The sequence below is a fragment of the Tursiops truncatus genome, chromosome 8, assembly GCF_011762595.2.
Source record: "Tursiops truncatus isolate mTurTru1 chromosome 8, mTurTru1.mat.Y, whole genome shotgun sequence".
Taxonomy (NCBI): domain Eukaryota; kingdom Metazoa; phylum Chordata; class Mammalia; order Artiodactyla; family Delphinidae; genus Tursiops; species Tursiops truncatus.
The window spans coordinates 56,251,197-56,261,716 of NC_047041.1; positions in this window are offsets into that span (position 1 = coordinate 56,251,197).

The window sequence follows — 10,520 nt, forward strand, 5'->3', positions numbered from 1 at the left end:
GCCCCTTCCTCTTCCACCCCCCGACCACCACCCCCTCCAATGGCTGCGCAGCTCCCTGGCTCCGCCCCTCACCCCTCCATTCCGCTCCTCTGTCTTCGGTCCCCTTTTCCCACGCTCGCACCTATTGGTTGCCGGTCTGTTGATGGGTATCACGCTTAAAACTTCCCTGGACAGCTTGAGTGTGAAGCGAAGGTTCCGGGCCTCAGAGGGGACTCAACTAAAAGGTCCAGAGATTCAGAGCATTGGGCAACCCACCCTTAAGAAAATAAAAATTATATTTATATGTGTTATTTTATATATGTATATATTTTTTGAGAAAATAATAATATTAGGTTACGACCCGCTGAATAAGATAAAAACCCACAAGTCCACATCGATATGCACAACTGAATAAATATTATAAACAGGGGAGAAAGGAAAGCTCTTCCTATAGTAGAATTTCAATTTATGAAAGTAGTCCATGCACAGGCTATTTGAACATATTACGGTTTATGCTAAACACCTGCTTTCCTTCTGAGAGTCTGGAATTTTGAAACATGCTGGGAAGAGAGTGCCCACGTGGCACTGTGGGTGCTGAGTCTCTAATGGGTTCTCTAGACAGAAACATGGCACACATGCTGCATTTGTGCTGGGGGAAAGTGTGTGCTTAGTGTGATCTCTCATGAGAGGGAGAGAGCATAAGAAAGCCTATACATGGATTCTTTCAGACTCAGCCTGCAGTCCTTTTCTCTGATGATCCAGTGTGTGTCCATACTAAATACATTGCTGTAATCAATCTAGCCATGAGTACAACTATAGCCTAGTGCTGAAACCGTGTAACTCCAACTGGGACTTGAACCCACCGGCCGGGACTCAAACCCAGCCAAAATCCAGATTGGGACTTGAACCCATGGTCTTTTAACTGAGATCACACACCTGGTCTCAGGACTTAATGAAGCTCAGATTCTTGATGTCTCATCGCAGAAAGAATTCAGTGAGAGACAAAGTCAGAGGTAAGACGTGGATTTATTTGGAGAGAAACACACTCCACAGAGTGTGGGCCATCTCAGAAGGCGAGAGCAGCCCCAGGGTATGGGGTTGTCAGTTTTTATAGAGGTGGGTGATTGCATAGGCTAATGAGTGGGAGGAGTATTCCAGCTATTTGGGAGAAGGGGCGGGGATTTCTAGGAATCAGGCCACTGCCTAATTTTTTACCTTTATGGTCAGCCTTGGAACTATCATGGCGCCTGTAGGTGTGTCATTTAGCTTGCTTATGTGTTACAATGAGCATATACTGAGGGTATAGTGGAAGTTGACTCGTCTGCCACCTTGGACCTATTTGGTTCTAATCAGTTTATGTTGTGTCCTCCGGTTATGTTATTCTTTTAAAGGTTGTGCCCTGCCCCCTTCCCTCCTGTTTCAGTCCTGTGAGTACTTCTAGCAAATCTCTGAATCTAGGGCTGAATCTGAATCTTGGGAACGCTCAACCAAATACAATATATAAAGTTTTAAAACATGTAAAATAATAATAGTATGTATTGTTAGTGGACACATGTGTGAAGAAAATGCAAAGGAATAAGAAACAGCAAATTCAGGATCATAGTCATTTCTGGGAGTGCAGGAAGTAGGGTGTGATTAAGAAAACCCAAGGGACTTCAATTGTATCGGTAACATATTTTTTAAAGGTGGCAGTGGGTTCATGGGTGTTCACTTTATTATTCTTTAAGCCTTATTATTTGTCTAAAATATTTCATTTTTAAAGATTGGTTCATACAAAGTCCTAGGGTTTTTCACCAGACCTCTCCAAGCACACAATCACCAACTTGGATCACCAAGTCAGTTTTAGAAAAATATCTAGAGCTAATGCCAAGTCTCTCTCAGTTCTTTCCTGGTCTCAGTCTAATGCCTGAGGCAGTGAAATTTAGTAGCAATCTCTATATTTGGAGGTGAAGCGATCTTGACTCCAATCCTGACTTCCCACTTCCTAGCTGAGTAAGCTTGGCAAGTTGTTTAACTTCTGTGCCTCAGGTTCCTCATCTGTAAAGAGGGCACACTTGGCCCCACTCCTCATCCACAGCTCAGATCAAATACATTTCATTTCCTGTATAAGGACCTTCCAGGCCTCCATGCTAAACAGTTATTCCTCTTCTGGCCTCCACAGCACTTTGTACAGATGGCTTCTGATGAATTTTCTGAGTTTGCCACTTCATCGGCTACTCTGATTAATCTGATAGAGATGGAACCAAATCTATTCTAATGGTCTCATACAGCATTTAATTAAGGATACTATCCAAGTATACATCCAAGCAACAGGATGAGACCAATCTGCAGAATTGACCTCAACCACAACTAAGGGCCTGGACCCAACCAGCTGGAAAAACAACAACCGAAAAACCAACCATAAGCCATTAAGATCTATCTTGGAAAGCCAGGTGGTATTCTCTAGTTTATGCATTGACCTGTACCCTGCCTGAGGCATTAATCCAAGTACAGCAGGTTATATTAGCCATTGCAGACTTTGCCTTGGCTCACAAGGAAGTCAAGAACAATTCTATCATTCATAACCACAGTGGCCAGTGAGTTGAAGTTCACCTGAATGCCTTCCAGGGCTGAGGTATATTATTGATGGCTTCAGCTAAAGTCGGGAACGAATTTCATATCAACATTTCTAATAGGACGACTCTCAAGATAGGGATAACCTCCTGCAGAAGTGCATAAATGAATAGGTCACTCCTCCAGGAAGGTCCCCTGTGTAACCAAGGGTAGCCTCATGTTGGAGCCATCTCCACAGTCATCTGAAGGCTACATGATCTGCTGGTGGTGCTTCCTTAAACGCTTGAAGGTTGATCATGACCCTCCCTATGGTGCAAGACACCATGTTTTCAGGGAGGAAGGCAAGTTAATGCCTGGCTTCCACAAAGGAAGTATAGTCCTGGGGACATATATGATGTCCCTGTTTACAACTGCTGGGGCCTCCCAAGTGGGATCTACATCATTCAGGGGACACAGATTGACAATGTCCCTAATGTAAACCTCTTGCCCACCTGGTAGGCCTCAGAGTTCCCAGTTCATTTATTTATTTAATTTTATTTATTTTTGGCTGCATTGGGTCTTCATTGCTGCATGTGGGCTTTCTCTAGTTGTGGCAAGCGGGAGCTACTCTTCGTTGTGGTGCGCAGGCTTCTCATTGTGGTGGCTTCTCTTATTGCAGAGCACGGGCTCTAGGCACGGAGGCTTCAGTAGTTATGGCTCATGGGCCCTAGAGCACGTGGGCTTCAGCAGTTGAGGCGCGCGGGCTCAGTAGTCACGGCTTGCAGGCTCTAGAGCACAGGTTCAGTAGTTGTGGCACACAGGCTTAGTTGCTCCATGGCATGTGGGATCTTCCCGGACCAGGGATCGAACCTGTGTCCCCTGCGTTGGCAGGCGGATTCTTAACCACTGCACCACCAGGGAAGTCCCTCCCAGTTCATCTAGAATCATTGAAACCAGTCCTTATTTTTGGAAAGACTGCCTGATAGGTTAGTCCAACCTATCCCATGCATCCACACCACAAGTCAAGTAGCATCTGTCCATTCCACAGGATGACTGAGCAATAGCTACAAGAATGAGGGTGAGGGACACATGTCTAGAGCCTGTGACATGTGTTTTTCATGAGACTATAGGAGCTGAAAGTACACCTGATGTTTCTGATAAGACTTCTCCGTAGGTTAAAAGGAATGGTTAAAAGGAATCAAACTGTGGTCACAGCCATCTTGTGGGGACAGCAAACCTAGCAGTTAGTTGAGTTTAAGGAGCTTGCAGTAGTTTGAGATAGTTGTACTAGGCCATTTTCCTTTGAGAGGAAGGCTCCAGGGTTGACTCTTTTTCCAAATGTTATGATCTAGGACTATGTCAAAGCAACAAGAGAATCCAGGTGGCTGAACCAGAATTAAATGTGAAGACTCTAGGCCTCCTTCTGGCTTAGCTGTCACCCGGGGGATGTAGCACCTAGGCTGGCCTGCAAATGCTATTAGGGCAAAGAAACATCATGCCCAACAATGGTCAGGGCATATACTAAATTTTCAAAATAAACCTGTACAACAATCCCCAGCCCTTCTCATTCTGATCATTACTCAGTAAACAGCTGTGATAGTTAACTGTATGTGTCAGCTTGCCTGGGACAGATATTTTGTGTCAATTTAACTGGGATAGTGCCCAGATATTTGGTTAGGCATTATTCTAGGTATGTCTGAGGGCATTTCTGGAAGAGATTCCTATTTGAATCCGTAGACTCAGTAAAGCAGACTGCCCTCCCCAATGTAGGTGGGCCTTATCCAATCTGTTGGAGGCCTGAACAGAACAAGAGTTGGGGTAAGGGAGAATTTACTTTCTCGGCCTGACTGCTTTCAAGCTAGGACATCAGTCGTCTTCTGCTTCTGGAATGGAGCTTACACCATTGGTTCTCCTGGTTCTCAGGCCGTTGAATTCATACTGGAACTACACCAGCAGCTCTCCTGGGTCTCCAGCTTACAGACAGAAGATCATGGGACTTCTCAGCCTCCATAATCATGTGAGCCAATTCCTTATAATACATCTCTTTACATATACACAAACATATCCTATTAGTTCTGTTTCTCTGGAGAACCCTAATACAGCAATAAAGAGGAAGTGATTGATCTGGGGACAGCCACGTTCAGTGACCACACCACCTTACCAAGATGTATTGACTAGAATGAGATGAGAGGTAGAATCAGAAATGTTTTGAGTACATTTTTTGAGTAGGCTGTTCCAACACTCAACAACACTATAAGCTTGTGGATGAAAGAGTGGAAGGTCCATCAAATACCTTGACTATTAGCCCACTATTGGGTGACTTTTGCAATAGAAGGTGTACCGTAGTCAGACTGCATATAGACAAGAAAAACATAAAGCAGATTGGTTTCAAGACCAAAAATAGTGTGGTTGGAGTTAGTGGATTGGACGAGAACAACCCTGTAACCTGAAAAAGTGTCAAGAGTGGTGAGGCACTACTGGTAATCAGCCAGGAGTGGGTGGAGGCCATGCCCTGTGCTAGGTAGCCTCACTCATGGCTAGACAAACAGGAGTCACAAGTGTGGTATGCAGTGGTAGCCTCTGCCTCAGAAGCATAAGCCATTTAACTTTGTGCCAAGGCTGTGACGATGCATGTAATGCCATGTCTGGTGCGATGATGGATCCACTGGCAGCTTGACTGTAGTTGGCCCCCACTGAATAGGCCCCCACATAAATGACCCAGACAGTTCAATTAATAGCTGTAATTCATTTCTATTTTGGGGCCCCAAAGAAGAGTATCTTTGACAGTCTGTAATCTTCCAAGTGACACACCAGAAGACCAGGCCTTTGGCAACAGCCAAGAGTCAGTGAAAAGATAACCTGTCTGGTCCCCAGTAATACTGTCTAGGGTAAGAGTGACAGTTTTCAATTCAGCCCTTTGTGCTGATCAAGCCCTTACTGTAGTCAGTCTTCCAGAATTGTCACTGGACACCAACAGCTTTCAACTTAACTGCAACATCAGTGAATCAGGCCCAGGAATTTGATTGGAGAAATGCCTTTGGATCAAGGACCCCAGTGAGTCAGTAGTTTTACTTCAGGCAGCCAGATGGGGACTACATTTCCTCCGAGGGAGTAGCTGTCACTTTTTCATGTAAAACTAAGATGGTGAGGCTGGCTGCATCCCAGAACATGCCATTTCCTCTTGACTAGGGGACTGCTGGGCTCCTTTTTTTTTTTTTTGTCTGTGTTGGGTCTTCGTTGCTGTGCATGGGCTTCTCATTGCGGTGGCTTCTCTTGTTGCAGAGCACGGGCTCTAGGCGTGTGGACTTCAGTAGTTGTGGCTCAGTAGTTGTGGCTTGTGGGCTCTAGGGCACAGGCTCAGCAGTTGTGGTGCACGGGCTTAGTTGCTCTGCGGCAGGTGGAATCTTCCCAGACCAGGGCTCGATCCTGTGTCCCCTGCACTGGCAGGCGGATTCTCAACGACTGCGCCACCAGGGAAGCCCCTGGGCTCCTTTTTGTTAGTTGTCAAATCTGAGTTAATATGGCCCAAGATGGGGATGCTAGGCCAGAGCTGTGAGGCTTCTATTCGTCAGGTGTTTAGTTTCAGCAGTAGCTCTGTAGTAGCCTAACAGCTGTCCACCTTTTTAAAAGGAGGCACTTGGTGCCTGCAAAGTACACTGCTGTGCTGGGAAATGGCCTGAGTACTCCAGCAGTCACCAGGTTTTCAACTAAATCTGTGGCTTTCATCTTTCCTCTTAGAATTCTATATTATTTTTGTTAGACTACCCAAGAGGAGACAGGGGTCCCTTCTCTCTATGCAGTAGTAGCCGCAGAATGGGAGACTTAAGAGCATTCACAGTTCAATCAAATGTCCAGTTGCTCTCAATAACACATTGATGCGAAAGCCACAAAACATTAGTACATTGAATCCGTTTAGAGGCTCCCTCTACAGGTCGTTTTAATTTTCCTTTCCCTTTGCAAACTGCGTCCAAACCTCACCAGCTGAATTCAGGTACTTTCCCCCCATCACGGGAACCCAAACCAAGTAGCTGAAAATAGGTATGTTGCAGGCCACAGCCACAGCCACCAAGAGACTCTGCTCTCTCCCAGCCAAGAGTGTGGGGACATCACAGGAGTGGGAGAGGCTAACCTACAGGCTGGGTCCGTGAGAACTTTGCTCCTGACTCCTCCTCCAGGGTCAGTGCTGCCTCTTCCTTTGTGTACCTCTTGGCTCCGATAAGCACCTGCAGCTCAGGGACTGTTATTTTGGGGTTTTTTGCCCCCCTGTACACCACTGTGCATCTGCCTCACAGTCCTTGGCACTTTTGACCATTCCTGTACCCAGGGCTCCCTGTCCCCATGGGGCGGAGGAGGATGGTGACTTACTTATATTCAACAGAGCTAGAAAAGAGGAATCCCTCCCCTCCTTAAAGATCCCCCAGCATACACAGCTTCTTTCCTTAAAGTAGGAGAGGGAGCAAGAGGGATCAGGTCATGTACTTACGTTTGCTTCAAGTGGTTACCTGCTTGGACTCCTAATGGTTTGGGTCCACTCAAAGCTCTACATCCTTATTGCTGACACCACTTATTTCACCTTTGGGGAAGCCTTTACTCATCAGTCAGCCATACTGCCTTCAGCTGGGGCCACAGGCTTGCTGCCTCATTGCCAAAACATCCTTTCCTCCTCCTGCCCCAAAGAGAATGAGCAACAACCTAAGTACCAGTTGGACAATGTGTTTCAATCCTACCTCTCACTGCTCAGCCTCAAAACATTCATTAACACGTAGGACAACTAGGGACGCTTATTCCTCTCCTCGCTCAGCAACATTTGCTACCAGACCCCAGGTTATCTTCTCATATCCTCACCTGGCCCATGACCTTTCTCTTCTGGAAAGCCTTGTCTGTCAGGATCCCATCCTTGTTACCAAACTGTCAAGAGTAGTCTATGAAGGATCTCAAATTTTATCCTATTTGCAGACTAACAAGTTAACCTATTATTTTTTCATGGATACTGGCAGATGACATGAGACTCCTGGATCAAAGAACTTTATTACTTATAGCGCAGCAAGCAGCAATGCCAGTTCCCCCTACCCCCCGCCCCAGCAAAAGTGACGCAGATAGGCCTTGATGGATGCCTACACGTGCAGTGGGTTGTGTCATGGGAAGAGAACCCTGAGCTCGGGGGAGTCAACACTTATAGTGAACAGTGGGCAGACTTGCTCCCAGGGAAGAGACATTACCTCCTCTCTCAAGATGGCTCACTATCAACAGAACACTGAGATACAGCCCAGGAAAAGAGTGGTCAGGGTCTTGCATTCATATGAAGCAAGAACGTGCAGGGATGCTTAGGGCTCATGGCAGATTGCCTCTCCCAACACTTTCTCATTCTCCAGTGGGTCACCTTTGACAGCATTATAAACCAGATCCAGGGCACTAAGAGCCTGAATACTGATACTGAATACTATTCAATACTAATCAGCAGTTTCCCAGAGGAGTTTGTCAGTCACAGGGAAATCTCCCCCAAAGAGCCAAAGCTCCCTTACAGCAGCCAAGACCCACTGCAAAACATTCTGAGACCTTTACTGTTGTCTCTGGCTGGATCTAAGGTTGGCACGATAAACTGCAGGAGGGGGCTGGCTGCCAGACAGTCTAACAGCTGCCATCCCTCCTCACCCAAGCAAACCAGCCAAAGTTCTAACAATTCACCTGGTTTCTGTTCACAGAAGCAGGGAACTTCCCTCCTTTCATGCTTGTGTAGGTGTGTGTCTCTGTAACTGCTGTCTGAAAGGAAGAGGAATCTGCTGCCCACCAGGGATGAATATTAGTGTCAGTAGTTATGATGGGGCAAAGCCGAAGGTGACTGCCAGATTAGTCAGGAAGTCCTCCTGTTCAGGGGAAAGTGAGCACCAAGCAGCACACCTTCCGAGCAATTGTCTTTGAACCTACTTCCCAGTACTAAGAGCCTACAACCACCTCCCTAATCCTCATTAGCAGGCAATAATATATTTAAAACATTATTCTGAGAAGGGGGTCATAGACAACACTGGACTGTCATAAAAGATCCATGGCATAAAAAGAGGTTAATTATCCTCATCAATTATTCTTGAATAATTGTGGATATCAGAGGAGTCACCTGAGCACATGTGCTTTCAGGCTGGATTGTTATGAATATTCTATTTAATAACATTAGAGGCTGTCAGTGGGGACAAGATATTTTACAAAAAATATTGTGGTATTAGCAGTTTCCCCAGGTAACTTCCATCAGGGAGACAAAGTTTGGGAAGGGGTGTCTAGCCAGGAGTGGTAATATGACAGAGAGTTGGTGAGAGAAAGCTCTAAATTGAGTGGGAACTTGGACCCAGAGAAAAATACAACTTGTGTGTATTCAAAGGAACTTTTGCATTTTCTTCCATTCCCTAAGGTTGTTCTGAAGCAAAAAGATTGTTTCTAAAAATACATACAGCACCAATTGTCAAATAAACATTAGCAGCTCAAATTTACAAATAATGAAAAACACAGCTGTCTTTCCCCACTCTCCTCAGCAGTCTTAAATACTTGGAAGACCTAAGTTCTTCCTCGGCAGATGTGAGGAGTTGAGAGTCGAGAGGAAAATGTGATGGATGTCAGTTTCCTGGTGGAAGGGTGCTACAGACCTACTAAAGAGAGTAAAGAACAGCCCAGCGACATTCAAAACTGGCTGGAGTGACCACTCAGTTGACGCACGTGTCAAAAGCTGGCTAGAGGTGCTCTGCAGCCTCACAAATTGCACCATGCTGAGGCTTGAGCCTGTTCAAGTGATAAACTATCACTTGAAACTACAGGAAACTATCCTAGAATACCACAATTGGGTAGGTGGGTGGGCTGGGGTGCACGCAGGATGACCGCATGGCTGGGCTACTAACCCACTTCTTTCTTTATCAAATGGATACCGCCTCAACTGGTCAGGGAGAAACCTTAAGATAGCCATGCAGCCTAAGAAATCTCAAAGTGGGGTTTATGGGCAGATTTAAGGGATTATAGCATTCATATTCTTTGTAATCAGAAATGTTTTAGGGCTTCCCTGGTGGCGCAGTGGTTTAGAGTCCGCCTGCCAATGCAGGGGACACAGGTTCGTGCCCCGGTCCGGGAAGATCCCACATGCCGCAGAGTGGCTGGGCCCGTGAGCCATGGCCGCTGAGCCTGCGCATCCGGAGCCTGTGCTCCGCAACGGGAGAGGCCACAACAGTGAGAGGCCCGCGTACCGCCAAAAAAAAAATGCATTTGACTTATGTATACTGACAGGGAACGTACCTAAGAAATATTAAGTTAAAAAAAAACAACATATTTCAACATAATTCAATTTTCATAAAAAAATATAAAATACATGTTTATATATGTAAAGAAAACGATATAACTGATGTGAAAGAATTCCAAGGAGTCATCATGGAGAGGGTTATTCCTTGTCTATATCCATGAGCTTTGGGGCCCCTGTGTCCAACAGTAACTTCTTCACTGTAAGAATACGATTATCTGATTACACTTTCAAAAGCTTCAAGTAGCTGACAGAATAGAATTTTCACCTGGGGGCGGGGGGGAGGGGGAGAGGAAACTAGAAGCTCAAAGAATTACACGGCCTACCCAAGGTATATGGAAACAGAGTATAGAATCCAAGGCTTCAACTCCCTGTCTAGTGATGTTCTACAGTCCCCTACTGCGTGGTGCTAAATAGGGCAATGTTCCCAAGTCAAAGAGGAAAATGTGATAACTGGGATTTCTTATAAGCTGATTATAGTTTTAGGTACCAGGCTCAGCTGGAATTGTATTTATGTAAGACTAGACGGACAATATTCCTATAGGTCACAGGATCTGGGCAACTGCCCAGTTCTTCTCTGACCATAGTGGGAAAATACTAGAAACGGTGCTGCTCACAACTCTGCAGCCAGACACAACAGGTTCAAATCCCAGCTCTAACGTTAGCCGTGTGACAAATTATTCAATTTTTGTGCCTCTGTTTCCTCACCTATAAAATGGAGATAATATCAGTACCTACT